This window comes from Hibiscus syriacus, unplaced genomic scaffold (genome assembly GCF_006381635.1).
Source record: "Hibiscus syriacus cultivar Baekdansim isolate YM2019G1 unplaced genomic scaffold, ASM638163v2 tig00111582_pilon, whole genome shotgun sequence".
Lineage (NCBI taxonomy): Eukaryota > Viridiplantae > Streptophyta > Magnoliopsida > Malvales > Malvaceae > Hibiscus > Hibiscus syriacus.
In genome coordinates, this window is record NW_024063126.1 from 8,612,220 (window position 1) to 8,638,780 (window position 26,561).

The window sequence follows — 26,561 nt, forward strand, 5'->3', positions numbered from 1 at the left end:
CAGAAAAATTCCTTCATCACTTTTAGCATCAAATTTTCCAAGATTTTCTTTACCGTTGTTTAAAACAAAACATTTACATCCGAAAAGATGAAAATAGCTTATGTTAGGATTTTTATTTTTGAAAAGTTCATATGGAGTTTTCTTCAAAATAGGCCTAATCATTACTCGATTAATAACATAACAAGCGGTATTTGTGGCTTCCACCCAAAAATATTTTGGCAAATTATTTTCATAAAGCATTGTTCTAGTCATTTATTCTAAAGTTCGATTTTTCCTTTCAACAACTCCATTTTGTTGAGGAGTTCTAGGCGCTGAAAAATTATGGCTAATATCATTAGAATTACAAAACTCGATAAATCCAAGATTTTCAAATTCAGTTCCATGATCACTCCTAACACTAGTTATGGAGCAACCTTTTTCATTTTGGATTACTTTTGAAAACATGATGAATTTTTCTAATGCTCCATCTTTAGTACTTAAGAATAGAACCCAAGTACATCTAGAATAGTCATCTACCAAGACAAATGAATATTGTTTTCCACCCAAGCTAGTGGTCCTAGATGGCCCAAAAAGATCTAAATGGATCAATTGTAAAACTCTACTAGTTGATAAATCATTAATGGATTTAAAAGAAACTCGCTTTTGTTTTCCTTTAGCACGAGCATCACAGATTTTATCATTATCAAATTTTAGTTTAGGCAACTTTCGAACTAAATCTCATTGAATTAGTCGTTGTAAAACACTCATACTAGCATGTCCTAGTCTCTTATGTCATAACCAACTATCATACTCATCCTTAGCAACTAGGCCTAAATTAGTCATATCTATAGAATCTAAATGCACCATGTATATGTTTCCTATTCTATGACCAACAAGCATAATCTGATTAGATGCAATGTCAATGACTTTACAACCATTTGTTTCAAATAAGACATTGTATCTTTTATCACAAAATTGACTAATACTCAATAGATTATGCTTTAACCCATTCACATATAAAACATTTTCAATTTGTACGGAAGAGTCGTTACCTATAGTACATATACCTTCAATGTAACTTTTTCAATTATCACCAAAAGTCACTTCTCTTCCATTTTTGTCGTTAAGCTCGATGAACCGGCTCTTGTCTCTGGTCATATATCTTGAGCATCCACTATCAAGGTACCATGAGTTTGAACTTGTTTCTATTGCCTTGTAGCAATGCTATTTTCCCTACAAACATATATTATTTTTTTATTTTTGGTACCCAATTTCTTTGGGTCCATATTCATTAGTCTCTATATATCTTAGTCTCCTTAGGTATCCATTTGTGTAGGATATCCTTATCTTTAGTAGTAATGAGTCCTTTAGGAACCCATATACTTCTAATGATTTTACCATTTGAGGTTCTTTGGGAACCTCTATGATTGTAGCTTTTAAAAAAATTTCTAACAAAGTTGATTTTTGAACTTTCTCCATTTTCAAAACGTTTTGGATCAACTTTATTAAAAGAAGCTTTAAGATCATCAATTTTATTTTGATGATCGTCATTTACTCTTGAAAGTAAGTTATTCAAATCTGTTTTTTTCTTTTCAAATTCGTCTAATTTGATTTGTAATTCTTTGATCTTACTTTCAAGATCATTGTTGGTTTTGGACATAAGATTATTTTCATTTTTCAATTTTGACATATCATTTTTGTATTTTGAAAATAAAGTCTTATAATTCGAACTCAATCCATTATAATCCTCTAATAACTCATCATAAGATAAATCATATGAATCAAATGAGTTAGAGGTTACCTAATAGTTTTACCTGATGGCCATCAAGCACAAGTTTGCAACTTCTTGTTCCTCTTCTTCAGAACCTTCTTCATCGCTCCATGTAGCCACATGAGGCTTGTGCTTATTCTTTGATTGACCCTTCTTCTTCAATTGTGGGCAATCATAATTGACATTCCCCGATTTTTTGCATTCGTAGAAAATGATCGGGTCCTTCTCTTTTGGTTCATTCTTGAAGCCTTCATTTCGTTTGATTTTTCTTCTTCGGTTGGGCCTCATCAATTTTTTGAACCATTTGGCAAATAATGCTATCTCCTCGTCATCTTCATCCGAATCACTCACATCTCTTGTGGACTTGAGAGCAACTCCCACGTTCTTCTTTTTTTACGTCTCCTTCTATGGCTCGTTAATCTTATCGAGGTCTACCTCATCTTGAAGCATCATTTCATGAGTGAGGAGTGAACCAATTAACTCTTCGAGAGTTAAAGACTTTAAGTTCTTGGCCTCGATGATTGTCGTTTTCTTTGATTGTCAAGCTTTCGGAAGAGAGTAAACTAACTTCCTCACAAGCTTCTCGTTTGGAATGATCTCTCCATATGATTTGAGACCATTGACAATAGTTGAAAATCTATCCATCATAGCTTTGATATTTTTATCCGGTTTCTTCCTGAAATTTTCTTAGCTATGAGTTAGGAGACTAATTTTATATTCTTTTACCTCGTCTGTACCTTCATGAGTGACTTGTAGTTTATCCCATATTTCCTTGGAGATTGTACAAGATGAAACTATCTCATATTCATCCGGTCCAAGAGAACAAAATATGATATGGATGGCTTTTGAATTGAGTTGGAACATTCTTATCTCTCCTTCACTCCACAATCTTAGATGAGTGGAAGGTTTGATGTATCTGTCTTCTATGACATTTCATGCTCCCATTTCACTTACTTGAATGAAGTACATCATTATATTCTTCCAATAAGCATAATTAGATCCATTGAATAAAGGAGGCTTGTTGACGGGCATTGAATCGAGAACAATGTCGAAGTTTGAAGTACCGGCCATTGATGACTTGAATATCGATGTAACTCTTCCCGAATCGACTCAAGAGGCGATTAAACCTTCAAATGAGTGAGGCTCTGATACCAATTGTTGAGTTAATCGATTGAAGGAATTGACTAAAAGGGAGTGAATTGGCAATAAAAAATTTTGGTGGAAGCTTTTGCAGAAAATTGAAAATATTTGCACAATAATTTAGAGTGGTTCGACTTTCTCAACCAAAATCTACGTCCACTACCTTAGCTATTCACACTAAGGATTTTCCAACAAATTCACTAATTTGTTCTTTCTTTTGAGGACAAAGAGTAACCTTAAAACTCCCTCAAGAATTATACCCCAAATTCTTGAGCACACTCTATCCCAAAGAGAAATACACAAATTTGTAAACTTACAAGAAAAACCTCACAAAGTAAATTGTTTGCACAATTCTAGAATAAAGAAAGAACACTCAATAATGAATACAATTGAGTACAAATGGTGTTCTTGAGAGAAAAATGAATATTGAATGAAAAATAGGCTTGAATAGCTCAAACATGATGTTTAAAGCTTTCTCTTTGATTCTCTCTCAATTGTTGTTTCTTATTATTGATTAATGACTCCTAAGCTTGTTTAAATACACCTTGGATCACTTCTGAACATTGGGGGTCATTGGTGAAGTCAATAGAGTTGTTATAATGAAATTATCAAGTAATAAAATAGTTGGGAGCGTGTGTGCATCGATGCATAGGCAAGGTGCATCGGTACACTATGTGTAAAATTCAAATATTTCGACCGTTGGAAGACTTAGTGCATCGATACACTAGGAGTGCATCGATGCATAAAATACATTCGATGTTTCAAATGAGCCTAGAGTTCATCGATGCATGGTCTATGCTTCGGTACACAAAATGCATTCGATGTTCAAAATATTCAGGAGTGCATCGATGCATGCCTTGTGCATCGGTACACAGAATGCATTCGAAATACAATTTATTCAAGGGTGCATCGGTGCATTAGATGGTGCATCGATACACTACTTTGAAAAATTAATATTTGGCTCATTTTTTGTTCGAAATACTTTGTGAAAATTGTTTTAAAAATATTTTAAGTTTAAAACAGAATTTTACACTTTAGTAAAGATTGAAATTGATCTTTGAAAGACTTGGAGTAATATTTTGATATTCGAATAATTAAATCGAATATACTTAGAAAATGATTTGTAAAATCTTTAAATTCATTTATACTTAATTTGTTATATCGAAACATCAAAATGTTTTCAACAAACATTATGAAAAGAAAAAAATAGATGAAAAAATAGAACTTTAATAAATAGCCAAGGAAATATAAATTCAAATTTGAGTTCAAAGGTTGAACCTAAGGGGTATTTATAACCCGAAAGTTCTAAGTAAAAAAATGACTAATTCCTAATCAAACTAAAAATCCTACCAAGAGTTCTAACAAAATAATTAATTCCTAAATAAAATAAAAATTAAATAATTAAACTAAAATCCTAAATCTAAAACGTTTATCACAAAAGATAAAAATAAATATTTAAATCTTTTACTTCTCGTTAAATTATGCTTCATCTTATGGATAACCTTATGTCAGGTAAATTCTAATTAAATATTCAAGATAATTATGCTTATCTTCTATAACTCACTAGTCCATCGAAATATGTTAGTTTTTGAGCTAATTAATCTAATGAAGCTCCTATCCAAATAAAACCCAAAAGGAAACAAATTAGTAATATCCAAATGACAAATGATGATTAAATAATAGTAAAAATATGTAATATTCAACACTGATCATAAACAAATACTAAACGAACATTGAACATGTCCATGCTAGAGCGTTTTACCTTTTTTATTATTTTATACACAACAATAGGAAAGCACTAGATTAAGCTTGATGTCATGACTTAAAGCATATGACTAGCAAGAACCACGTTAGTGATAACGAGTACCATAACAAGATGATTCAAGCAAGAACCGATGATTAAGTTCTGTTTCAGATTTGTAGGCTAAATATTGTGAATAATACATATCATAGTTAACGAGTAACCATGTCTTGACGAACCGATATCTTTTTCTTCAAATACAACTATCATAGATTATCTTAATCTCCTTATTGCCTTTAAAAAGGTAAATATACTTGCACCTGTCCCGTTTATTATGTTGTTTCCTCTAATTGTTTATCTTTTTCGTCTTTTGCTTTCCTTTCATCCCTAAATAAAGTTTTTGTCCTTAAAACTGATTGCGATACATTAACTCATCCCGGATAGCGTATGATTATACTTGAAGACATAACTAATCTAGATGTCAATGGAACCTAGTTTTTGGTTACATTACATGTTGATAAACGAGGTATTGGATATAAATGGGTGTTGATAGTCAAATTTAATCCTAATGGCTCTACTGCTCAATTGAGAGCTAGACTTATTGCTAAGTGATATGTCTAAACTTACAGAGTGTGTTATTATGATACTTTCTCGTTGTTAAACTTGCTTCTGTCAAATTATTTATCTCCCTTACATTAAACGTTTTTTATGAAAATCTTCAGGAGAAAATGTACATGGAGCAACCATCTAGTTTTCTTGTTAAATAGGAGTGTTGTTTTAAAAAAAAACTCTATATGACTTGTGTTAGGATTGGTGAAGCTCAATTGATCAACCAAAAATGTGCCAAAAGGGGTTGAATTGACCTTTTGAAAATTTTGGGTATGGAGTAAAAAGAGATAGATAATTTGCACAAGGATTTATAGTGGTTCGACTTCTAAACCAAGTCTACACTCACTACATTAGCTCCACGCTAAGGATTTTCTAGCAAATTAACTAATTTGTTCTTTCTTTTTATAGGAACGAGAGTAACCTTTACAAAACCCTTAGTTTTTCAATAGATAAACTAGAATCACTCCTCTTTTACAAAAGTTAAAAGATATAAACAAGAAAACCTCACAAAGGTAGGTGTTTACTAGAATTAAGCTCACAAGAAAAATTATTGAAAGATTTGCAATAAGCTCAAACACATATGTACAAGAGAAAAGGGAAAATAAAGAATGAAAGAGCTTTTCTCTTTATCTGAATTGCTTGGATTGGTGTTGTAACCTTCTTCAAGTGTCCTCAACTGGTAAGTGCTCCAATGGTTCCTAATATTGTAGTAGTAAATCAACCAAAGAAGATGAATTATCAACAAAAGACTTACTGAAAAGTTGAATTATCTTATTGTGACACATCCTAATATTGTTTATCTGATAACTATGATGAGTCAATATACGTCAGCACCAACTTTTATCATTGAAATATATCAGAACAAATTGTGTATTATTTGAGAAGTGCTCCTGGACAAGAAATTCCATGACAATCATGATCATACTACATAAAATTCTATGACAATCATGATCATACTAGGATAAAATATTTTTCAGATCCGAATTAGATAGAATGTGAGAAAGATAGGAGATCTAGTTTAAGATATTGTGTTTGTTGGAGGAAACTTGATTTCGTGGAAGAGTAAGAAACAAAATATGATCTCATGATTCAGTTAATGCAGTATATTAGTTTATTATAAGACCTTTATACTTGTATATACACCCATAATCTTGATGAATAAAAATATGAGAAAGCATTCTATTTTAAAATTCTACAAGTTCGAATGAAATGCTTGTTTATTCCGTAGACTAGATGGGGTGTTAATGTTTACAACATTACCTGTGGTGCCACTTTCGAGCTTCTTTCGGAATATTAGTTTAGAAACAAATTAAATAACATTACCTCAACATGCTCCTGCTCCAAAAACTTCTTCGAGCTTCTTTCGTTCTTCGCCTGGTTTTCATGAAGGTAGAGGAATGGTAACAATTCATCTCGGAATATTAGTTTAGAAACAAATTAAATAATTTTTTTCTATTTTTAAGAATGAATTTTAAATTTACATGTAATTATTTAGGAATAAATATAAGAATTGTATCAACTCAAAAGTGTCTTAAATTTAACTTCTATAATTAACAATAATTTTCAATACACGATTGAATTCAATGTTTATAGAAAAAAAATATATGAGCATGATATAAATAAACAAATTAGTAAAATATTTTTTAAAATAAGAAAAAATAGAAGTACAAAGCTCTCCTTGAAATCATAATTATTAAAATGTCCAAGTAACTTTTTTTATAGGTTATATAGTTAAATTACAAATCTATTTTTAACGATGTTGTTGTGGTATAGTGGTGAGTATTCCCTCCTGTCACGCGAGTAACACGGGTTCGATTCCGACAACGGCGTAATATTATAAATTTTTCTCCTTTTCAATCGATGTAAACAATGCTAAAAGTATTTGAAGAAAACAGGCGTCGCCCGGATTCGAACCGGAGACCTTCAGTGTGTTAGACTGACGTGATAACCAACTACAGCACGACACCTGATGGTCGATTGGTTCCATTGCATCTTATAATTTTGTTTATAAAAGTAGAAATACCACTATTCAGTGATACGCTTAGTTATAATTACATAATTTTTTGGTTGAGCTTTTTTACTAGTAAATGATTCTCAAGATCTATGCCCCAATAGTATGTCTACGGAGTAATGCTGGTTTAGAATGCGATGTGGCTGAGTTCACTGGTAAATATTGGTTCTGAAATGCATTCAAAGTAATTGTGGTTGAATTTTAGACTAAGAATTTGGTATAAAAGGAATGGGAAAAAAATCCATATATGAGTTCTCAAGGGTCAGCTGAAACCAGGGTTTCAAAAAACGGTCCGCGACCGCGATTTCGGCCGCGATATAGCAGTTTCGCCGCCGTCCGAATTACCTGCGATGGCCACAATAGCGTCCGCGACGACCGCAATCACGGTAAATCTGAAATAACCGATAACACGACCGCGACCACGATTTGAAACCCTGGCTGAAACAATTCAAATGGGTTCAGTCTTTCATAACTTTCAGCAGCAGAGGTCTGTTGAGGTCAATGCTCGCACAGTTCTTCAGTATCTAATGATTTAGATGCTAAGCATGAAGGATGCATGGATCCATGCCATGCATCTCATGAACATGTAACTTCTCTTGTCAAGGGTTGCATACAAGAAAAGAGAGGTTCTCATTCTCATGAAGGATTGCATGGATCCTTTCATTGGTCATAAGGATATTATGGAACACAAATTCTAGCTGTTTCTGATAGTCTATGAGTGGCATAAAATTTCCTTGCAAACTAATCCTCAGATATTCCACTTTAAATTCCTCAAACAGATTCACACAAACATAGACATATTTCTCTCAACCATTGATAAAATAAAAGTACAAAGATCTGGCAAATGCCTCAGTTCCCACCAGGCAGATAAGAGGGCGTTCCACCCTCGATTTGGTTCTTTCTTCGGTTTAAGATACCGCTGATATTAGGTAAAAGGACCTTTTTTGAGACAGAAGGCCTCTCTTTATCCAACTTCTGTACATGAATGATTTTCTCTGGTGGGTTCACATCTTGAATTCTGTAATGCCGTGGGGATGATTCGGTCGGCATGTGTGCTTCTGCTAGAATCCGGGATGCAGCTTCAGCTGCTTTCTTCTGTTACCTTTCGCGCCACCTTCGGAGCTTTCCTTCCACTGCTCTCTTCTCTGCTTCAGCCATCTCTGCGCTCTTCAAAGCACCTGCAGTTGCAACCTACATATCTTCAATCTCTTTTTGAGTCGCCTCTAACCTCTTGAGGGCCTCCTTTTCACTAGCCTTTGCGGCTTCCACCTGAACCATGGCAGCTGCCACTTTCATTTCAGCTAAATTATCTCACTCTTCAACTTTATGGCTCAAAGGCTCGAATTCTTCCCTGAAGATTGTGATATTGGCTCCAGATTCAGAGGTCGAGTAACGTGCAGCGGTTGCTCTCTCGGAAAGCATCTTTATCTGATCAAGTGCTCTTATCTCAGCTTCTTTCTCAACTTCAACTTCTTCAAGTACAGCGCTCAGTTGCTTACCAGCTTCCTCGAGTGCCATTTTTGCTGCTTCAGCTTCCGACTTTAACTTCTCGGCTTCCTTCTTCATCCCTTCTGCTTCTTGCCGTGATTTTTCCATTTCCACCATTAGCTGTTGGAGGGTTGAAATCATTTTTTCACAGGAACCTCTTGTTTTGGATTCCTCTACAAGGAAGGCTTCAAGCTCGGATTTACTTTTTTGTATCTGAACATGCAGATTCTCAGCAATGGACTCCGCTTCTCTTTCCTTCTCCTGCAGTTCCGAATGCTCTTTCTTCAAACTCTCTATCTCCAACTTGAGAGACTCCACATACTTCTCAACGAGTTTTCTTCTTCAACAACTTATTGCAGTGATTCTTTAGCTCCATCTAGCTCCAAGGTAACGGTTTGTACGGAGTCCAAATCAGAAGCCTTTGCATTCTCTATTTGCTTCTGCAAAGTCCCAATCTGATTAACTGGTTCCGAAAGTTGTGCTTCAAGATTTCGTGTAAGCTCCGGATCAAATTGATTCTTTGAAGCAAATAACTTCTTAGTCGACTCTTCAATGGTAGCTTTATACAATTGACTCTGCCTGTAATGATGAAATTTTCTTTGAAAGCTTTCCAACCTTCTCAATGTTAACCTTTGCCGAATCTTTAGCTTCTTCCGTTTGGTTGAAGGCCATAATTTTCACTTCTAAGGATGCATTGCAGTCCTGACGAAGCTTCCTCAATTCTTGTTTCACAGCATGGAGTTCGCCAATCTGCTTTGGCTTATGTTTTGTTGCCTAGCAGTTTCCAAGTCCTGGCTCCGAACACCATCAGGTCCCGGGAGAATATCAGAATTTACTTCTTCAATCTTCTTTGACTTGTGTTTCTGCAGCTTCTGTGGCCTTGATTGCAGAATCCTATGATTCGTGAACAGTTCTGAATTTGACTGTATGGTTGATTTTTGTTAAATATAATAATTTGAAAACATTAATGGTAATTAAAAAATGCAAAACATATATTTATTAATTTCCATGGCTTAAGCATACCGTATCTCATCATGACATAAATGAATTTGCTTGACATTCTATGCTATCTACATTGACCCAACTAACTCAGTCTTTTAACAACCGTCGTCCACAACGATTAATGCGATGATCGATCGCAATGAGTAGTGGTCAAAATCTGAGTTGGTTTTTATATGACTCTTAGAAAAAGCCAAGTCAGCACATGTAGAGATAAACAATTGACTAAACAAAATAAGAGTAATTTAAAATTTTAATGATTAAATTTAAAAATTAAAACTATAAAGACTAAATAGAAGTGAGAAAAATATTGAGTGATAAAAACTGTAATTTATCCAAAAACAATGATTTGGTTGCGTGTTCATTGCCATGAATGAGCAAAACGCTGCATTTTCTATATCAGAACTGTAGACACTAAATTTTTGCCCGTTTATTTTTATTATTAATTATTATTATTATAATTATTATAATTGTTATAATTATTATTATTATTATTGTTACTAAATAATTTTATTTACAAATTAGGCCATTTACAAGATCTGGAAGACCAACAGATTACCTAATATGGTCCAAACCCAAACCCAGAGCCTAATGGAAACCCTAAATTGATTAGGGTTTGTATCATCTCATCCCAGCCGCCGCTCTCCTTGCCAGCCGTTGGATCTAACTTAGATCCAACGGTCCAGATGGTCCCAGCAGAAACCCTAGGGTTATGATACCCTAGAGCCACCTGGCCGCCGTTCGTCAGTCAGCCGCTGCCACCACCTTGACATCTGCTGCCACGGCTTCAACAGAAGGCTCCAGAAGGCCCAGCCCTAGCCGCACACGTCGTCCCCAATGGTGAGTCACCATTGGAAGTTCGGTGACTCACCAAACTTTACCCTTGTGACTGGTCCGAGGCAAGACTCGGTGGTGGCTATTAAACCACCTAACCTGCAAAATGAAAAAAGGCAGAGAGCAAGAACGCCAGCAACCAGAATATGAGGGAACAACAACCAAAACCACCAAAATAAAATAGATAAAAACCTTACCGAGCCGGAGCCTCCAAATATCGTCGAAGAAACAAAATACCGAAGGTATTTTTTTAGATCTAGGCAAATAGGTGCCTTTTTAGGAGAAACTAGGGTCGGATTTGAGTATAGATCACTCGGATCTATCATTTGGGAGGTTTTTGTATTTTTCGACCATCGGAGGCGGTGGCCGACGGTGAGGATTGCGGCGGCAGACGGCTGCCAGCCGGTGACCGACTTCCCTCTGGTGAGGGAAGCTAGAGGGAAGCGAGAGAATTTTAATTCTCTCTCAGTTAGAGAGAGAAAGTGAAAGAAGAGAATGAAAAAATGGCCTTAAGGCCATGTGGTTTGGGGTTTAAATACCTCTCCCTGAATGACAGCATTTTGGGGAAGGGTCTGTGTGTAATTATTAAAGGTTAAACCTCATCTGTAGTCCCTTAATTTTGTAATTTTACATTATAGTCACTGAAATATTAAATAATTATTTATAAATTAGGTATTTAATTTTAATAAGTTATAATTTAGTCACTAATTTTAATACTTTTATTTAATTACAAGTTTTATTACTTTGTATCTTTAGTTTTAATATTACTGTTTAAATATATCTTAAATTTTATATGTTTATATATTTAATTATTATTACTATTATTATTATTATTTATTCATATAAATATATATAATAAAAATATTTATTTTCAAAACCTATTTATAAATTTAATCTTATATAAATTACTTTTAAATTATTTTAATCATGTTTTAATATTTGTTTTTCCATATTAAGAAAGGGTAGTCTTAAAGCAACTGGATGTCCATTTTTTTGATATTTTTAAATAAATAAATATCTTACTAATATAAAATATATATATTTTTAAATTATTTTTAGATAAATGTTTTTATATTTATTTATTTTTAATATTAAGAAAAGAGATGTCTTAAAGCATCTAGAAGTCATTTTCTGATATTTCTAAATAAATAAATATCTTATACATATAAATTAATAGATTTTCTTAAAATTATAAATTTGAAATAACAAGATTATAAATTAAATATATCTTTGAATTTTTAAATTTCTAATAATAAAGACAATTTATAATTAATAAAGTACCAATTTTGGGCGTTATAGGGGTGTTAATCCTTCCCTAAACGTAATCGATCACGAATCCTTTTTACTAAAATTTTTGGTTATACGCAGATCAATTTTATCTTTTAAATTATTTTTTATTCAAAACTATTTTAAAAAATTATTTTTAGGTATTTGACCTACCTAACCCAAAAAGGTCAATGACGACTACCAAAATATTTTTTAAAATTAAAATCATTTATTTTATTTTTCCCGCCAAGTAAAAAATTCGTGCCCGGACAAAAACCGGTTACAACAAGAACAATCTCCCGTCTCATATATACAAGGCATTTCTCTATTCAGTACATTGATGCAAAATCAAAGTTATACAAGAGAATGCATTCTTTGTTTAAAACAAAAAGACATTGATTTAGGCTCTTTATTGATCATCATCTTCAACCTCTTTAAAAGATAAAGGGGTCAAAAGGACTAAAAACCCTACGTGCGGAAATGGCAGCCAAAACGATGAAGTAGAACAGAACCAAGGCATGGATAATCAACGACAACTTCTCTTTTGTTGACTGGTAAGGTGGACAATAATCGTAGATGGTAGTCGGTCGGTAATCTTAGTAGTGGTTATGGGGGTTCAGATGGAGTTAATATGGTTTTGTTGATGAAGAAGATTGTACATATCCTTTACTCTCTGTTGTATGGTTATTTATAGTGCTCGGACATGTGTCGCTTAGGAGTTGTCGTGGCATGAGTGTTGATGGAATGTCCTAGGAAGTGATGACATATGCTAGTTAGTTATTAAGCAAGACCACGTGTATTGACACATGGTCACCAATAATTGTATGTTGGGTATGTTTGTAAGGATTATAAGCGCTTGGCATGTAAGCACAATTTGCGTACTTTTACCATTTTTCTTTAACTTGCAAATAAAATGGTAAAAACTAAAAATTAAACATATAAACGAACACTAAACAAACACTAAACTGACAAGCATCGTAATTGTCAAATAAATAAATATTTTTTCTCAATTAAATAAGCTAAGAATGTAGTATAGAGAAAAAATGGTTGATCCACAGGGACTTAGAAATTTTCAATGTTGGTTTGAATTGATCTTGATCTAGGAAAAATTGCAAAAGAAAAATATAGGGGGTTTAGCAAAATAAATTGAATAAATCGAAATAAATAAAAATAAGAAAAATAGATGATTAAAAATAAGAAAAATAGATGATTGGAAATAATTATGATGAGAGAGAGCCTCCAGCTTCACTTCATCTCAATTTGTTTTGATCATTGAAATAAGTTTTACTTCGGGATTATTGCCGATTACAGTCTACAAGGCCCAACCCTTGTAATTCGCTCTTCTCTCCTATGAACTAATTTCCAAAGTCAATCCTTAAAAATTAATCCTTCTTTGGATTAACAACGACTATCAATGTTAGCACCAATGCTACTTTAAATGTTGGAAAAGCTCGTGCTCAGATTATGGGGTCTTAATGAGAGTTGGACATGATCTAGATTTCCTTTAGTGGACTGCCGCTAAGTTTGTTCTTAGGAAGTTGAATTTGCTACAAGCGGACTCTTCTCCCCAATGATAAATCAAAATAGCATTCAAGCCAATATGCACTCTTTGAATTGAAAGTGTTGAGATATTTAAAGGAAAAGGCTGATAGTCAATCCTTGTTTACAGAAAATCAAGAAAGATACCTAAAGGTATGAAGTGCTTTTCAATTCTCACGAAACGGATTGAGTTGTTTCTCAACTTTTGGCTAATAGAGAAATTAGCTAAGCATGATAGAAATCATACTTAGCATTATGAAAATAAAATAAGAGATGAAAGAATAATAGAACTTTAATAAACAACCCAAGAAATATAAATTCCAATACGAGTTCAAAGGTTGAATCTAAGGAGTATTTATAACCCAAAAGTTCTAAGTAAACAAAATGACTTATTCATAATCAAACTAAAAATCCTACCAAGAGTTCTAATAAAATAACTAATTCCTAAATAAAATAATCAAACTAAATATCCTAAATCTAAAAGGTTTATTTCAGAAGATAAAAATAAATATTTAAGTCTTGTACTTCTAGTTGAATTATGCTTCATATTATGGATAACCTTATGTCAGTAAATTCCAATTAAATATTCAAAATAATTATGCTCGTCTTCTAGAAGATGCTGACTATACCATCAAAATTTGTTGGTTTTTGGGCTAATTAATCAAATGAAGCTCCTATCCAAAATAAACCCAAAAGAAAACAAATTAGTAATATTCAAAAGACAAATGAGGAGTAAATAATAGTAAAAATATGCAATATTCAACACTTATCAAATTCCCCCTCACTTATTCAATGCTTGTCCTAAAGCATACTTCAATATCTATTTCCATCACTTACCAAAGATTCACTCAAAAGTTTATATCAAATCCCAAGTTTAAGCACGAATTGAAAAAGTTAGACAAGATAATTAGACAAAAGTGACAAGATAATCCAATAAGAAACAATTAACCAAACGAATAAGGGTTATGCATAGCTTTTGCTATTTTCTTGTGAGATGAAATCGAACCAATTTTAGTTTCCTCATGAGGAGCGATTGGCAGAGTGTGAGTTTTATTTGTCTCCCCTTTTGTATCACTCACACTTTTTTTTGTATTCAAGCGCTTATTTTCCCTCTATTTTTTAAAATTCTATAATCTCGACTCGTCATCGAACCTTTAAACTGAAAACGAGATAACAACCCAATCACCTCACCTCGATTCTCCAATTTAGTCACATTCAATGATCTACCACTCAAAATCATCTCACAAAGTTATACACCTGAAGATAACATCAATCATTAGTGAAACAAGCACAAACTCATATTTAAGCAACACTAACAATTATACCACAAGGTTAAAAGCTTTTATCAAATCATTTTATCAACTCAAATCAATTCTTCATGCATAACAAGATCAACTAAGCTTGTAAACAAGGGATTATGATAAAACTAACAAGTCAACCAAGGCAAGCAACAGTCATAAACATCGAAATATCCCATTAAACCAACATGAATAAGCAAGGTGAAATTCTTACTCTACCCTCTCTCACTTAAAGCGTATGGTCCCAATACGAAATAAACAAAGCACAAAGTGAAACAAAGTAGAATAGTCCCCATGTCTAATGTGATGAGACACGAATAAACTTCATGGTCATATCTTTGAGCTCGATCAAATTATCTAGTGTAACTAAAAATTCAAAGAAAAACAAATAGTAAAATAAAAAAAATGAACGAAAAATAATAAAAATGGGTTGCCTCCCATTAGAGCGCTTTTGTTTAACGTCGTTAGCTCGACAACCTGGTTCAAACTACAAGTTATTCGAGAGATAATTTCTCCACGTTATTGTCTAACTGATAACTTCCTTACAAGAAATTTTACGATCATAGAATTTTTTTTTCATTTTATCATTGTAGATTATGACATTCTCATAAGCTTTTCTTCGGATGTTTTTCAGGTTTGAAAGCTTGTCTGAAATAATAATCGGTGAAGCATCTTCTTTATCCAAAAAAGTGTTCTTCCAATGTTTTGGTAGCAGTTTTATCTCCAAATTTGGTTCATGAAAAATGGAATGTAAAATTTTAGATTTAGATTTAGATGGAGTTAGGCGCAAGTTAGAATGAATGGAAAAAAATTTTTAACTCCCCAATTTCTTCTTCATAATTCTCTAACTCCCTACACAAATCATCGGATAAGTTAGTTTCAACAAAATCATCTACCAAAGGCTCAATATCATCAAAGAAATTAATACTTGCAACATTATCTAAATATTTCATCGTCTTGTAAATGTCGAATTTAACAACCTCACAATCAAAATTCATATTAAAATTCCACTCCTGACGTCAATTTTGGTATGTGCAGTGCTCAGGAATGGGCAGTGAGGAAGGATTTTAGAGGAAGTGTTGGTTCAGATATTTTTCATGTCGATGACATAGAAATCAATTGGAAAAATTAATTCATTTACCTTAACCAGTACGTTCTCAATGAGGCCTTTAAGATAAATGACGGATCGATTAGCAAGTTGAACTGTTACTCTAGTTTCCTTCAAAGGCTCAACAGAAAATGAGTTGTAAACAGAAATAGACATAACATTTATAGAAGCACTCAAATCACACATAGCTCGTTTAATTCGTACTTTATCGATTTTACAAAGAATAACAAACATACCTTGATCCTTTAGCTTAGGTGGAAGCTTACGTTGAAAAATAGCTGGTACGTTTTCACCTAAATTCACCTTTTCATTGCCGATAAGTCTTTTCTTGGTTGTGCAAAGATCTGTCAAGAATCTGGCATATATTGACACTTTTCAGATTATTTCAAGAAGAGGTATGTTTATCTCCATTCTCCAAAAAATATCAAGAATCTCTTTTTCCTTAGTTTGTTTGTTGCGTTTAACTAACCTTGAAGGAAAGAGAGGTGGTATGGGATAGGGAGATGGCGTAGAAGAGGTTGGCGATACATCTTTCTTTTTTCTTTGTGATCTTACGTCAACCTCTTCTTTTTCTTTGTGGGATCTTGATTCTTCTCCTTTTTGTTTCTCCCCTACGTCAACTTCTTTCTTCTGGGAACCTTCGACAACATCTTCTTTTTCTTAAGATTTGGCGACATCATCTTTAGGGATTGGTGAAATAACAATGCCACTTCTAAGGGTGATGACACTAATGTTTTCTTGTGGATTTCCCTCGATTTGAGATGGTAGCCTTCCTTGTGATTCCATTCATCCCACGACTTGTGTTAGTTGGCTCATTTGCTTGTCGAGCTCTTGAAAATTTGCCTCAGTCTTTTGTTGAAACTTCTCCTAGGATAACACCAAACTTTCAATGATGGACTCTAATTAAAAGAAAGGCTAATTGTCAATCCTTGTTTATAGAAAATAAAGAAAGATATCTGAAGGTATGAAGCGCTTTTCAAGTCTCACGAAAAGGTTTGTTTTTTTTCCTCAACTTTTGGCTAATAGGAAAATTAGCTAAGCTTGATAGAAATCATATTTAGCATTATGAAAAGAAAATAAATAGATGGAAAAAAGGTAGAACTTAAATAAATAGACAATGAACTATAAATTCAAATTTGAGTTCAAAGGTTGAACCTAAGGTTATTTATAACCCGAAAGTTCTAAGTAAATAAAATGACTAATTCCTAATCAAAATAAAAATCCTACCAAGAGTTCTAACAAAATAATTAATTCCTAAATAAAATAATAATAAAATAATTAAACTAAAATCCTAAGTCTAAAACGTTTATCACAAAAGATAAAAATAAATATTTAAATATTCTACTTCTCGTTAAATTCTGCTTCATCTTATGGATAACCTTATGCCTGGTAAATTCTAATTAAATATTCAAGATAATTATGCTCATCTTCTAGAACTGACTAGACCATTGAAATCTGTTAGTTTTTGAGCTAATTAATCCAACGAAGCTCTATCCAAAATAAACCCAAAAGGAAACAAATTAGTAATATCTAAATGAAAAATGATGAGTAAATAATAGTAAAAATATACAATATTCAACACTGATCATAAACAAATACTAAACGAACGTTGAACATGTTCGTGAACACTAAATGAACACATTGACAAATATTAAATGAACATGTTCATGAACAATAAATAAAATAAGACGAACACCATCAAAAATAAATAAACAAACATGAACACAATATTAAAAATCTAAACAAACACGAACCAAACTTGAACACCATCAAAAATAAATAAACGAACACAAACATAACCTTATTTGTTCAAGCTCGGTTCATTTACACTCCTAGTCTCACCCGTAAAGAATGATTTTTATTTACAAAATTCTTACATTTATTTTTACATATTTACATTCATAAATCATACATTTCTACAAAAGCAAAAAAAAAAAGCTCTCTTATATCTGTTTTTTACTTTGCTTCCTCCGGAGTTCGGAGGAAACATACATCGCTATAAAGTTGCAATCCACAAAGCATTCTTGCCTTCTCCACACCATCGGAGAACGTCTCTCATCCTCTCCATCGACTTGTAAATCCCGCTTAGGTCCAGTTGAATGAAGCAACGCAAATGTTGCCTGCTTGACCCTCCCACGCGCAATCTGCACCAAATATTGTCATCGTCAATCTTTTGTTCCGGAACTCGGTTTTGCAATATATATTCTCCTAGAACATATGGTATTGTATTCTATACTTCTCGCTACACTTTTCGAATACAGAATGATAGTCGTGCACAATTGACATACAACCCCGGAGGAAGGTCGGGGATGTTGCCAAATAATTGATATCATGTCCATGCTAGAGTGTTTTACCTTTTTTATTCTTTTATAAACAATAATAGGAAAGGACTAGATTAAGCTTGATGTCATGACTTAAAGCATATGACTAGCAAGAACCACGTTAGTGATAACGAGTACCATAATAAGATGATTCAAGCAAGAACCGATGATTAAGTTCTGTTTTAGATTTGTAGGCTAAATATTGTGATTAATACATATCATAGTTAACGAGTAACCATGTCTTGACGAACCGATATCTTTTTCTTCAAATACAACCATCATAGATTATCTTAATCTCCTTATTGCCTTTAAAAAGGTAAATATACTTGTACCTGTCCCGTTTATTATGTTGTTTCCTAGAAATGTTTATCTTTTTCGTCTTTTGCTTTCCATTCATCCCTAAATAAAGTTTTTGTCCTTAAAACTGTTTGCGAGACATTAACTCATCCCGGATAGCGTATGATTATACTTGAAGAGATAACTAAGTGTAGAAATACCACAATTATAAATGAATTTGCTTTACATTCTATGCTATCTACATTGACCCCACTAAGTCAGTCTTTTAACATTAGTGACTGCTATATAGTTCGAGAAGCAACGAGAACATGCAAATTTAACAATTAAACAGAGATGATTACAAAGTTGAGCTATTTTCAATTCAATGACAACTTTATAGTTGGTACAGTGCATATATAACTACAAAAACATTTCACTCTAGTTTTATTCTTTCTTCTGAAACTCCACTTTGTTTGTCCATACATCACATGCATGTACATGCATAATCTAGAGAACCACGCAAAATGAGTTTTCAACAGTTGAAGGGGATTACTACCATGGAATTTGTTAATGGATGGGGTGAAGTTATCAGAGGTTTGCCATTAAAGACCCCTCCGGCCTCCAGTTTTAGACAGAACCATGTTGAAAACTCAAAACCCACCTATGATAGAGTTTGAATACCATGAATCCGATGACATCAAAAATATATCAAACACAAACAAGCTTTATCAAGAAGAAGAAATGGTCTTTAAATCCTTCCTGTTTGACTCCGATAAACTTGGACAGCTCAAGGAACAAGTCATTGAATATGGAGCTTTATCCAGATGCACCACATTCGAAGTCCTTGCAGGTTTGTCTGGAGAGCTCGATGTAAAGCATTAAACCTGGTTCCTAATTAAGCTTCTCTTTGTTGTTGATGGAAGGCAAAGATTCATCCCTCAATTACCTCAAGGGTTTGCTGGTAATGGGATTGTTTTACCATAGTCGGTCATACCGCAAACGAAGAAGAAGAAGACGTATGTTTTTTTTAACTGTCAACTCAAGTTTCCGTTAACGAGTTAACGGTCAAGGGACTAAAATCGAACGTATTGATAACATAAGAAATCAAACGCGCTTAATTTTTAAATCGGTGTTCAAAATCGGTCAGACCGAAAATAAAATGGATTATTTGTATAGTTTACTCTTTTTTTAATTTAATTCATATACTATAAATGAATGTTAAAATATGGTAAACTATTTGTATTATTATTTAATTATTATTTCTTATTTTGAGCATCAATTTTAGGATTATATCTATTAAATCACCAAACTATTTAAATATGTTAATCAAACTACTTGCCGTTAACATTTAACGAAAAAAAATAAAGTTTTAGTTAAAGAAATAATATAATTACACATTTGATCTTCATTACTTACATAATCAATCAATTTGATCATAATTTTAAGTTATTCAATAAATTTAATTCCTCAATCAGACAATGACACACTGACATGTGTCACTAATTTATATTTATATATATATATAAGCAAAATTTTCTTCCTTAAATCAAGTTTAATTACACAATTCATGATTCATGGACTTGAATGCTGAGGAATAAACACATATAAGAAATAAGTTTTTGATCCAAATATTACCGTACAACAGCTCGGGATCATGTTCATAACTAAGCCCTAAACCCCACCAATCAACCAGTTCTGTTGACTGGAAGAAATTATAAAATAAAAATTCAGGCACCCTAGCTTCACAAGGCTATAGGGGCAATGAACTACCGTTACCTGTAATGACTAACGCAAATAAATTATACTCCATCGAGATACATGAAGTCAGAAATGCAGCATTGTGCATATGCTTGTTTTATTTATGAATATGAATGGGGCTGCAATTCCTGCCCCTAGAACTACCAAGTGCCCTCCTTTGACATGATCCGGAAATTGGACAACGTGATATCTGGGAGTTCAAGGACGCCCATTTTCTTCTTCTTTATCCTCGTCACCTTCAGTGATTCCGCATCCTTTGACTGTGAACTGTTACCGAGACCAAGTTGTAGAACTGTTCAAGGAATTCAAAGGAAGAAAAGTCTCCATATCAGAAACCAACTCAGCATTTTACGAAGCTCAAGTGCTTCGTTGGCAGTTAACAAAGCTGACATGTTCGCGAAAAAAGGGAGCAGATTGAGAGGATTACCTCACAGACACCATGCAGCAACAATCTGTGGAAAGGATCTTGGATCTGTAATGCAAGGACATCTCCTTCTCCACTTTCCTTGATAAAGGTTCGTATGCAATCCTGAAAATGGAAAGAAATTTATTCCTCCTAACAGGAAGTTTCAAGCCTAAGTGAAAGACCGGAGAATATGTCAACTTGTGTTGGTCTTATGTAAAACTATATTCCACTATCGTACATTAGCTGTTTGTTTATTACAATAGCGTATGACAAAAAAATTTCAACCCGGAATCTGCTATCAAGATCTTAGTGCATATGAATTACAACTCTCATGGAACAAATCTGGAACCCGACGTGATACGAAGCACACTAATGCCACAAATCTGTTTAACCACTACTTATCTCTTTGATTATATCATACAGCTTACTGACATTAACAGGACACAGTCCTACCCCCTTGAACTTAAGAAAAGCAGACAATATAGTGAAAAACATGTAAACACAATAAAAGAGAAGGCAGACGAGAAAAAACACATAATGATAATCATCTTAGAAGAAGCAAAAGAAAAATTATGTACCTCATAGCCTGCTATAAGATCTGAAAGAAAGCTACGGCGAAGTGCTTCCCTTGTTCGACAATCAATTCTTTTCCACGCACTCAAGGAAGCTGCCTTATCAGCATCAGCATGAAATTTCTTCTTTGCAGATGAATTATTTAAAGCACCAATATATTTAGCCTAACATGGAGGAATATACAGTAATTAACTTGAGCAAGTTGCCACAGCACATGTCAGTCCAGCACAATACATTCCATGCCAACACAAGGTAAAAGCCTTCTTATTATACACTTAGCAACAGTTTTCCTATTCAGGAAAAAATGATGAATGGAAGTGAAATGACCTCTTTATCCATGTCTATATTCCTAAATTTGTCCCACTCGCCCACGTTTGTCATGCAAAATGCTGTTGGTGGCACATCATCACCAGTGAATGAATTACAAATAAATATCAGTATACTAGACTATGAATTAATGGCTAAAGAAACTAGTGTGGGAGCTGATCTTCATTTCAATCGAGATAAATCAATCAAAAGTCTAATGGGACAACAAGTGATTGAGGTCATAAGTATGCCATACAACAACAGTGTTCTCATCCCTTCACCTATTATCATGTTAAAGTCGCTGTTCTACTCATTTTATGATACTTACCGACACATTCTTAATACCTAAAGTCAAGTATTGCGTATCAATTAATATAACACCGCCTATAGCTCACACAATGAATGCAGTTACTAAAAAACGCACAAAACGAAATCAGAGATATCCAGCAGAACATGTCATTACCCCATGGTGGTGCAAATAAGCCTCGTATTTCTTTGGCATTCAAACGAGGAACAAGTTCCATCAACAAACGATCATTTAACCATCTTTGAGTTCGTCTGTTTGTAACCTGCAGCAAATAAGCAAGCATTTCAGGGAATGAATAACTTAATTAAGATGTACCAAACAAATACAGAAATGAAATCATTACCCCAAACGGAATTTATAAATAAGGTCAAAAAGGAGAAAAAAATTTATCAAATATGCTAGAAATTTGCAATGAAAAGTTAAATTAATCCAACACCTATTACAAAGTACAAATAAACGAAAGCTCAATCATTTCATCTTCTAATATTGATACTGCGAAATGGATCTTACAATCAATAAGATCAAATAGGAAATTATTCTAAAAATGGATCCATTCGCAAGCGGTAAAGAACTTTACTTTTCCAGTCAAGCTCTAGAGAAGCTCAATCTTCTTCTCAATCGAGAGCCCACGAGATTTTCCATTTTCTCCTGCCGAAAAGTTAAAACAAACATCACTTGAATTTTCCCAAAGCGGAAAGGATTGAACTTTTCTCAGAAATGATCGTATAAACAAAAAAACCGAAATCTGGGTTTTCAATTCACCACCAACACGAATATATGTCAACACTCCAAGATAGAAAAAAATTACCTTTACGAAGCTCAATCAAGGGAGATGAGAGAAGATCGGCTTCTCTTTGAAGAACCTCAGGAGTCGCCATGACTGCAATAACTTTTCTTCGATGATTAAATAGGCATGGAGATGATCAGATTTGTGATTTATGGGTGTTTTCCTGACCCTTTTCTTTTTGGAGGAAAAAATCCAATCCAAATGCGGACTTATTCTTAATGAACCCTAAGAGACCAAAACTACGTCGAATCCTAAAATCAGCTGCTTCGGCTTTGTACGAGATTGCCCGATTTGGTGTTGAAAGCTTCAGGGATTGGTTCAAAATCTGATGTATTACATTATTATTTTATTGTTAAATTTTAAAATTTATAAAATAATTATTTTATTTTGTTATAAAAGATGTATTACAAATTATGAATAGTTCTGTCGTACGAAAGTCTAATATAAAGTTAAAAAAAACTTTATCAAAAATATTATTAATTTTTTAATATTTTTAGTAAAGCGTTATCTAAAATATTATTTTTTTATCGGAAATATTAATTTTGCTACTATATTTTCGGTAGAAAAATCAGTAGAAAAAATAATATTTTAGGTAACTCTCAATATTAATATTTTCGGTAAAAAAAATAATAATTTAGGTAACGCTTTATCAAAAATATTAAAAAATCAATAACATTTCTGATAACATCTTTCCTTAACCGTGTATTAAACTGTCGTACGGAGACATCCACACAAATTACACATTAATAGTTTGTAATACTAAATTATATCCAAGCTCCAAACTCATCCGAGCTTATCCTTCCCTTGTGGAATGTTGAAGAGCTCATGAACGTTTGTAATGGAAAGAAGATTATAGATTTTAATACCAATTAAGAATTTTTTTATTTCTTTCCATATTCGATGTAATCTATTATTTATAAAATATATTAATATCATTGATTTAATTTTCTTAAATAGGAGATTGTATACATATGATCTAATTTTAATCGTTAATGTAAATTATTTAGACTATTGTATACAAAGAGGTTCAGTTATAAATAAAGGTTTTTTCATTTCATTGAACTCACAAAAAATTAAATGAAATTAATTTTTCACTCTTGAATAATAAAAGCAAATATTTGCTATATGTTTATCTTGTTTTATGTTTCCTTGGTTTCATTGATTTAATTTTTCACTCTTGAACTATTTTATTGTGATTATATATATTTTTCGTATTTAATGCATAATATTAAGTTTACCATATTAATTTTTTAGGTATATTTTATATTTCTTATTGCGTATATTTTAAATATATTACTATTTTATTGTGATTATATATATATTCATATTTAATGCGAAATATTAAGTTTACTTGATTTTTCTAATTCAAAATTATTTGATTCGAGTTATAAGTAATCTTTAACCATTAAAATTATAATACAATCTAACTTAATTATTAATTATAATTTTAGTTAATATGTAAGAAATACCTATAATGGTAGACAAGAAGGATGTATTGGTAGTTAAAGTGATTTTACTAAGAGTGAACAAAACATGATTCGACTCAAAAAATTAATTTATTTTTCTTTAATTTTGAGTTATCTGAGTTGAGTTACTCAAGTTAGAGTCAAATCAAATTTTTAGATTTAATTTCAAATTCAAGCCGAGTTTAAATTTTGAAATTTAAAAAATAAAATGAAGAACTCAAAACTAAAACGACATTGTTTGGGTCTTTAGCAAAGTCATTTAATTATTTTTTGATTTATTCTCCGATTAACTTATTTTTTCAATTCCTCGTTTGTTTTAAGTTTTTTTTATCAAATTCAAACCACATGTTACTCAACGACTATAAAATATCTGAGTAAATTGAATATCTATTTTTAAAAAATAATTTTCCTCTCTTTTCTTTAAATTTAATCTCACAACTTTATGTTTTATTCAATTTGCTTTTCTAATGTAACTCTTTGTAAATTCATTTTTCCGTCAATTCTTTCACTCTTTTATATTTCAATTAATATTTTGTTCTCAAAATTTGTTCTTGAAGAAAATAAAAGTATAAATATACTATAAAATTTTATATGATATTTGATTTATTAAATAACAATATAATTTGTACTTATACTTGTGAAAAAGAATATGAAAAATATATATGTACTTCATATATGGTTAGAGGGAGTATTTTTTTTAATAAACTATACGAATAGTCTCTTATATTTCCAGTCTAACCGATTTTGGCCATCGGTTAAAAAATTTGTTTTGATCCTTTACATTATCAATTCATTCGTTTTTAGTTTCTCAACCGTTAACTATGTTATCTCCTCCCTCGTTCTCTATCTCCCGTATTTCGCCATCCATGGCTTCACATTCGCGGCAATCACCAAGTACTCGATTCACCTCAATAACAGCCTCTTCAACTTCTAGATAATCCTTTACACATCACTAATAACAACCAATGCTTACGGGATGCTCGTGAGCGCACTCGTCCCAAGTTACATCACTGGCCACGCCGTCGTGATAGCCACCACGGTTCTCTTCTTCCTCACGTGTGGGTTCTTCCTCAAAGGGAACAAGATTTCCATTTATTGAAGGTGGCTCTACGACATCTCTGCCATCAAATACTCGTTCGAGGTCTTGCTGGTGAATGAGTTCAAATTTTAAATAAAATTTGAATGATAAAATAAGACTCATCAACTCAACTAACTCAAAATTTATTAATTCGACTAGATTAAATACTCACCTTTAATTCAGACTACTAAACATGCATCACGTCATATTATGATATTTTAAGTCGAAATTGTCTATTTGATCCTTACAAGCCCTGTAAGTTTTTTTTTTCATTTTCAGTTGTGTCTCAAGAGATTTTATCCCACATCAAACACATATAAATATACTCTTTACGGATAAATATAAATTGATCTATGTAGTAATTTAAATCGTTAAAAATAACATCAAACCTTTTATGCAGTGAAATTTATTGCATATAACAATCAAAACGAAAATTCTATGGTAATTACTCTTATTTCTTAATGACATGATTGTTGAATTTCTTAACTAAATTTTAATCCTATAATTTATACCAATGGAAGAAAAACATTAAATTGTGCCATGCTTGAGTACTTATTAGTGGAGATTTGTTAGAGGATGAAACATTGATATATAAAATTATTAAAAAAAATATGAGTAAACATCAATTTAGATATTTTAGTTTTAGTTTATTTTTATTTTGTCTTTCTTTTTCTATGATTAATTATACTTTGTTCCCTTGAATTGGTATACATGTTTGGTTTATACCATCTAAGTGTAACCCCTTAGACCCGGCCTATGCGTTACGACCAGATCTAACGGATTACGATAAAGTTTTCCAAAATATTTTTTCAATAATTTAAAACCATATTACGAATAAACATCTTTAAAAATATAGTTGATAGCATTAAAGTTCAATTCCAGTAAATTAAAGTCGTAAGGACTGAGTAAAATAAAATATTCCACAATCAGTATCGAAACAACTCTTACATCAGTAACGAAAGCAACATACGTCATAAAACAAATATTTTCAAAATATAGGCATATGTCACCCAAAATAAATGCAACTAAGAAGATAATTACATAACAACAAAATAATAATGTATGAATGTGTCGATCCTCCAAGTGCCAAGTCCGGGTCGCATATCCAAAAAAATATCTGCAAAGGAAGAGTTTGAGGGAGTGAACTTGGGAGCTCAGTGTGTTCCAACAATGCAGAAATAAAACATATGATTAAGATTTCAAAATCAATTCGTCATTAAAGTCATGAAACGTAAGTAGAGTTTCCAAAATCAATTCAGTTCGAAATTATGAAAACTTTAGTAGTGTTTTTAGCTTAAAATACAAAATCATCCTTCAACCAATCAACTTATGCAGTTCAAAAAACTGCATCCACAAGGACTTACACTAGACCCGAAGGGCATAGGTGCCAACCAAAGAGAGCACTTGGGTTCATAAGGTTTTACCCTAGACAAAGCGTAGGTGCCCACTTGAGGGGTGTGCCCTCAGGCCCATAAGAACTTATCCAATGCACATAGAAAA

The 26,561-nt window shown here is 32.5% G+C and overlaps 1 non-coding gene and 2 pseudogenes across 1 annotated transcript; all 3 read right to left on the reverse strand.

Moving 5' to 3' along the window:
• Nucleotides 1–7,133: 7,133 nt before the first annotated feature.
• TRNAV-AAC lies at nucleotides 7,134–7,207 on the reverse strand. The gene has a single exon. It is a non-coding gene; the product is annotated as a tRNA-Val (tRNA).
• An 881-nt stretch (nucleotides 7,208–8,088) lies between these two features.
• LOC120165422 lies at nucleotides 8,089–11,131 on the reverse strand (annotated as a pseudogene).
• A 9,012-nt stretch (nucleotides 11,132–20,143) lies between these two features.
• Nucleotides 20,144–22,608, reverse strand: LOC120165423 (annotated as a pseudogene).
• Between the last annotated feature and the right edge of the window lie 3,953 nt (nucleotides 22,609–26,561).